This window comes from Lygodium microphyllum, chromosome 11, assembly GCF_053477565.2.
Source record: "Lygodium microphyllum isolate KBCC chromosome 11, Lygodium_microphyllum_v1.1.10, whole genome shotgun sequence".
In the NCBI taxonomy this organism is placed as follows: domain Eukaryota; kingdom Viridiplantae; phylum Streptophyta; class Polypodiopsida; order Schizaeales; family Lygodiaceae; genus Lygodium; species Lygodium microphyllum.
This window is the reverse complement of record NC_141145.1, coordinates 93,692,599-93,700,349: the sequence shown is the minus strand read 5'-3', so window position 1 is coordinate 93,700,349 and position 7,751 is coordinate 93,692,599.

The following is a 7,751-nucleotide window of genomic DNA, read 5'->3' as shown; positions in this document are numbered from 1 at the left end:
AACACACACATGTACAGCTGTATCCAGCTAATGTCGGTAAGTCACACAAACATAAAGAGAGACGGGGTGGAGCTTGATTTCCAGCTTGATTTCCAACACTCCCCCTCAAGCTCAAACCATCTGCAATACTCCAAGTAGCTGCCTAAAATGGATGAACTTGTCTTTACAAGTGATTTGGTAAAGATATTCGCTACCTGGTCTTCAATCTTCACATGCATCAAGTCAATCTACTCTACTAGTACCATTTCTCTGATGAAATGGTAATGAACTTCAATGTGTTTAGATCTTGCATGGTAGACAAGATTGCTTGCAAGCATCACACTGCTAAGATTATCACAATGCAGCTTCACTTTGCTATCCAAGTGTATCCCCAAGTCATTTAGTAACTGTAGTAACCAAGCAGCTCCACATGCCACTAAGGCCACACCCCTATACTCAGTTTTTGCACTAGTCAACGCAACTGTGGGTTGTTTTTTACTTTGCTAGCTGATCATGCTGTTGCCCAATCCAAATGCATAGCCACTGGTTGACCTCCTGTCATAGGCACAACCAGCCCAGTGAGCGTCAATATACCCTGTCAAGTCAAGGGTTTTTCCATATGCACAAAATAGCCCATAATCTATAGTACCCTTTACATATCTCATGATCCTCTTGACTACATCCAAATGCGGCTTGCGAGGCTTCTCCATGAACTGACTAATTAGCCCCACAACATAACTCAAGTCATGTTGAGTAATAGTTGAGTAGTTGAAGTTGCCCACCATCTGTCTATACATGGCTACATTCTCAATTTTTGCCCCAACATCAATCTGCAGCTTGACATTTTGGTCTAGGGGTGTATCCATAGCCTTACATTCAGCCATACCATACTTCTGTAACATTTCATAAGCATACTACTTATGTAACATCCATATGCCTTGAGGCATAGACACTACCTCAATTCCTAGAAAATATTTCAGCTCACCAAGATCTTTGACTTTGAATTCAGCCTGCAACAATGATTTAATTTCAGCAATCCCGTTCTCATCATCTCCAATTATGATTAAATCATCTACATAAACAACTAGAAACACATAGCCATGATCTATCTTCTTCACAAATAAACTATGATTTGCATCACCCAACTTAAATCCATGCTACTGTAAATAGCTGCTAATTCGAGTATTCCATGCTCTAGGTGCCTATTTCAACCCATGTAATGCCTTTCTCAGTTGCATACATGTGTAGGACAATCCGGATGCACATAGCCTTTAGGCTGCTCTATATAAAATTCTTCTTGTGAATCACCATTCAGAAAGGCATTTTTCACATCCATTTGCCATAACTTCCAGCCTTTTGACACTGCCAATGCAATGGTTGTTCTAATAGTTGCCATTTTAGCCACAAGGATGAAAGTCTCCTCATAGCCAAGACCATACTACTATGCATATCCCTTTGCGACCAACCTAGTCTTGTAGTGCTCCAATGACCCATCTAACTTGCATTTAACCTTCTACACCCATTTGCAGCCAATGGGTACTTTTCCTTCAAGGCAACTGGACCAATTCCCAAGTTCCATTTTTAGCCAAAGCTAAATACTCTTCGTCCATAGTAGCACACCAGTTTTCATCTGTAACTACCTCATAAAACTTAGTGGGTTCTTTAAAATCTGTCACCTTAGTCATATAGGCATAATGACGGGTTGAATATCCAATGTATGTGTATGTGTCAACTGGTCTTCTGACCCTCTCAGATCTCCTCAACTGTGGTTCACTCTGAGCTTGCCTCTCATGAGGCGGTACATCCCAATTCTGCCTTGCACCAGGCATCATAATAGAAGGAATCCCCAACTAATTGTCCAAGCTATCATTGTTGGACGACTCATGACCTGTAGTAAGTGGACTTGTTATATCCTAAAACTTCTTTTATTTTCCCTTATCCAATCTCCCCCTCACTGACATGTCCGTGTCAGTGGATGTAAGAGTGCGATTCCGCAATAGTCCTGACCAAGGGCTTATTGTAGATGACAAATCACCTGTCACGGACCACTCATAGATGTACTAACTACAGGGGTATTTTTAGCATTACTAGTGCTAGTTGATCCATTTGTAACCACTGCAACAGGATTCCCATACCATGAAGCCAGCTTGTCAAAAACATCTCTGCTTATCAACGTCTCATGAGTAGACGACACATACATTTTATAAGCTTTCATGTCCTATGCATAACCCAAAAACACACTCTTGATAGCTTTGGGATCCAATTTCTTCCTCTTTATGACCATACAACCTCTCATAAGGTGTTACATCATGATCCCCTACTATAGAGGTTCTATTCAGCACATATACAATAGTCACCATTGCTTCAACCCAGTAAGCATTAGGCAAACACTTTTCATTCAGCATAGCTCTAACTAACTCCATTAGTACCCTATTTTTCCTCTCTACTACACCGTCTTGATGCGGTGTATAACTGCAAGTAGGCTATCTTCTGATCCCATAATTTGCAAGATATCTGTCAAACTCCCATGAGACATATTCTCCGCCTCCATTTGACCTAAGACAAGAAAAATAGCATCCCAACTCATTTTCTGCATGCTTCTTGAAATCTCTAAATGCATCAAACACTTCATCTTTATGTTTCAATATGTACAGCCAAGTGTACTTGCTAAAATCATCAATGAAAGATACACAGTAACGAGCATCACCAAATGAAGCATTATGCGATGGACACCAAACATCAAAGTGCACTAACTGCAAAGGTCTCGAACTATTCTTAACATGCTTCATAAAGGGAAACCTTGCCTACTTTCCAAATTGACATGTAGGACACACATGTCCAAAGTCATTATACTTGAATTTGGGCAATCCAAGTACCACTTCCTTCTGCTGCATAGATTTTAGCTTTTGAACATTAACATGGCCAATCCTCTTATGCCAAACCTAAAAAGTAGTAGGGTTTTAGCACTTATTTGTAAGTTTAATTATACAAAAATGAACAAAGAAGGAAAAGTCTCACTTGTAGATATTTTTTACGAGTGCTAGAATAGGCATTGGTATATGTATCAATATGTTTTTTTGAATGTTTTTTAATTAGAGTGGATATGATTACTAGTATATGTCAGCTAGCCTATGGGCACTTATACCAATACTATTTCAAATTATTATATCAATACATATATTGATGTCATGAATTGTCTTTAGAAATGCATGGGAATCCTCAACATCCCCCCATATAGCACCCTCATCATGTGCAAACATGGCTGCCTTAAGTTCTGGAATGGATGCATCCAAGGTAAACATCTTGCCATCCTATATGCCTCTAGCAATTAATTTATAGTCATTACTGTATTCTTCAATAAAGCATCCATCTTTGTTAAACCTCACCTGCAGGTTCTGTTCTACCATCTATCCAACTAATAAAAGATTCTTCGTGATTGACAGTACATGTAGTACATCATGCAAGCTCTTTTTCTTGCCATCATGCATCATCAATGGAACAACTCTTGCGTGCTAAATATCATGCTGGGTGTCATATCCCTAATACACACATAACCATGTGAACCTACAACCAACTCATTAAACCACTCTCCATGGGGTGTCATATAGTTAGAAGCCCCATAGTCCATGTACCATCTCTCATCTCTACTCTCCCTAGGTGCATTCTTGGACACATCCTACATGGCAAACAATCTATCACCCTGATCATCATGAGCACTGCTAGATGATGCATAACTTATGACAATCCTTGGCAATGTGCCCATATCTACTGCAATAATGACAGTCTTTATCCCTGTTGGATTGATCATTTGACTGCCATGATCCACCACCTCTACCATGGGGTGATCTCCTCCTACCTCTAAAGCCGCTAGATCCATGTTGGCCCTGTGTATTCGTGCGTATTTGTGCCATGCCAATTACTCTGATTTTGATGCCCATAGGTTTTTTGAGTGTCTGCATGACCTTGAAAAGAGTCACAACCTCTGCTGCCTTTGCCATGTTGGCTAGAATAAAGGACAATGTATCTGCTTTGAGACATACTACAATATGTGTTCTGCCCAAGCTTCACTTCTTCATGCAACAACATGGCAAGCAACTCGTCCCAGTCAAGGGGTTCAACTCTAACAAAAATAGAAGTGTCAAATGCCTTGTACTCTTTGCCAAGTCTATTTAGAGTGACTGCTATCATATCATCTTCAGACATTGCGGATCCAATAGTGGTGAGTTGGTCCGCTATGGTCTTAATCTCCGTCATGTAGGCCTGGATGCTTCTACCAATCCTAAACATGTTGTTAAATTGTTGCTTTAATTTTATCTTCATGGCATGTGTTACATTTCCATAGTTCTTTATGAGTATGTCCCAAGCATCTTTCGAGGAATCACATCCAGTGATCTATATTGCCATAGCATCAAATATACATAGGGAAAACCAATGTAGCACTTTGCATGCTCTCTTTGTCAACTATTTATGAGCTCTTCTCTGATCATGTGTCGGTCATTTAGGCAATTCAGGTTCAGCTTCATCACCAGTGCATAAATCCCAATAACCTCTACCGACCAAGAAGATCTTCATACAAAACTTCCACAAAGCAAAATTCTTGTTATCCAGCTTTTCACCAACAATCTATGTATTGCTATCAGTGCCCTATGCATTTGCCATGTTGCAATAGACTGTGTTTGATCAATTCCTACAAGCCAACAAGTCCGATTGACTAATTGCAGTCTTTGACTATTTATGACAGTTTTTTGCAACAAGTTCACTGCTAAAAACAGGGTATTTCAATCCATTAACATCTCATAACCATCCACAAACATGTGGCATAACTTGTAGGTACATCCATCAATACATAGACCATGTAGTTTCTGTACACTTTATATCATGCAACCTTACTGTCAGAGTACATAAATGCAGTATGAAATCTGTAAACTATCAGTGATGACCAATAGCTGATTCAAAGCCAAAATTTAGGTGTATACAAGTCATACATGCTCCAAAACTTCATAGACATCTACTAGTACATGTAATAGTCCAAATATGACCATACATGCACAAATCAGTGCATATCCAGCAAGTACAAGTGTCAAAACTCCTATTCATAGGTTGCAATCAACAAATGTTCATCAAAACACAAGGTATCTTAGTCCAAAACCTCCTCAAGTTGTCCTGTACATATGCCACCATACACGAGAATCAATGCATAAACCTGTTAGCTCCCCAACAGTGTCCCATTTTCAAGAGCCAATGTTATATGGTGCATTTACTGTTCATAGCCATCCAAGACCATGTCAAGACATTTGTTTCAGTCCAAGGCATTTACATTCAATTCCCTTCTTGATTCACGAGACATTTGTAGGCCATATACCAAGTCATATAGTAGACATAAGCTAACCAAAATCATCTAATGTTCCAAGACCATTAAGTGCTTATTGCCCACAAATTTTGACAATTTTCTAGCTAGTAAAAAAAACTCTTAGATTTGAGTATTTTGACTAAAGATTCCAACTCATAAGTATTACAACCAATATATATGTCTATATGAGCATATCTATGCTCCAATGAAGCCTTCCAAGCATGTCAAAAGGCTCCGGGTTCTTTCCAATGCCAAGTAAGTGATGTATAATGTCTATGTACGATATTTTAGGCTGCATTTCAGATCTATAATTCCCTATTATAGCTCACAGATGAGCTCCCACAAAGGCATTTGCTTAGTACACCCTTCAAGTACCTTCTAAGGTGTGCATTCAAACTCTATGCCACTTGACAAGTGCTCCACATGATGATTTTGCAGCCAACATTCAAATCTGTCTAGCAGGTGCCACTAGCGTGAATAGGTCTTGAGTTTCTTCTCTACGAATCAAATGCATATGGTGGTTTTGATCAGCACTATGGTGCTTAAACAAGCCTTAAAAGGATCCCCAACAAGTCATGATCAACAATTGAACAAATGGGAACCACAATGAACCAATGCCTACCATTCAAGAACAATGGCAGCCTACTGCATGTGCTTCAAAATGCCTTGATCTTCACTTTCTTCAAGTCTTCTTCACTAACTCCTGCTCTAGAGAGCCCACCTAGCATGTCTCTAATACCATATTGGAAGAGAGGGAGAGACATATGGTGGAGCCGAACCATGAGCCTTCAGCTTATCTTCATTATCTTCTCATTATTCATCCACTTAGTCACACGCTAAAAGAGAGAGTTTCACTAGGTTGACTAACCATCATCTAACTATGGTTAGGTCAAGTCTACCAACTCATTCAATGACACACACATGCACAGTTGTATCCAGCTAATGTCGGTAAGTCACACAGAGATAAAGAGAGACTAGGTGGAGCTTGATTTCTAGCTTGATTTCCAACACTATAGAGTAGTCATTTGATGCCCATGCATGGTTTTCACTCCTTGATATTGTCATCATCATCAACCTCATCACCCTCTACATGTATTGAGTTGCACTCAATGGCTAATTTTATTACGATCACCATCATCATCATCCCCTCAAAAGTCTAGTCCCCCTAATTCTTTTGGCCACCTTGATTAACCCCATTCGCACAAGTTTTAGCATTATGCTTCTATCACTTACTAGCCCTTTTTTCCATGAATTCCCACCGCCATCTTTACCCATAGCCCCACCATCATATGATTAACTCATTCTCTTCATCACCATTCTCATAGCCTCATTTTCACCAACCATACATTTGACCTTCTTGGCCCATTACTTGAACATACATATACCTCCTCACCATCTTCTTGTTGGGCACCTTGAGCTACCCTATCATCATTCAATACTAATTCTCCATTTGATCTTGTAGACCTTCGTAGAGTGCCACAATCTCTTCATTGGGTTTCCGTAGGTGTCATGTGGCCTCGGTCTCTCCATTCAAGAGCACCTGCCATTCAGCTTCTATCTCTTCCTTAGCTTGTAGCTGCTCGTTTAGCTCATCGACTTCCCTTTGGGCCATGGCCATTTAGCGTGTTCTTCAACTGGAATGCCGCCATGGCCTCCTTTTTAGCTTCAAGCTCCGCTACCACGGTTCTCTTCTCCTCCTTGGCTCTCTCTAGTAGTTGAGAGAGGAGCTCTTTGACATACTCATCGTATTCTTTAGGCGGCCTCTCTATTGTGGGGACAGAGGTTGTAGAGCCTGCCACCTTTTGCCTCTAAGGGTCTCACCTTGACTCGCAGCATCTACCGCAGCCGGCCTTTTGGTTCCTACCAGGGAGGTTCCTTCTCCTACTCCTTGGCCCATTTCTTTATTCACAATGTATTGGACCCAAGCCATTAGGTTGCTAGTGTCCATCTAGGTCGTAGAACTGGGAGTGGAGATGGCAGGGGTGATGGCGGGCATCAAGAGGGTGGGTATGGGGATAATCGGGTCCTTGCCCTTGCCTTCTTGCACTGCAGGTGGCACGAACTTAGGCACATAGGCACTTGAGCTTGGCCCTTCATCTCTAATAGGGCTCACGTGTTCCAGCTCATCGTGCCTAAACTACTCCTCAATGGACCTGTGTGTGGCGAGGGCCATGTCTTCCTCCTCTTTTTTTATCAACTCATCCTCCTCTTCCTGCTTTCTCTTCCTTTCCTCCTTGGCCTTTCTAGACTCCTTGCAAACCTTTTGCAAGTCCGCCTTTTCTTGTTTCCTCCTCTCCTCTTCCTGCTGTTCTTGTGTTGTTTTCTTCTTTGTCTTCCTAGCCTTTCCTCGGCTAGTTTTCTCTTCTTGTTCCTTGCTTTCTTATTCTTCACTCAACATCCTTTTGTTGGATTGTGTCTCCCG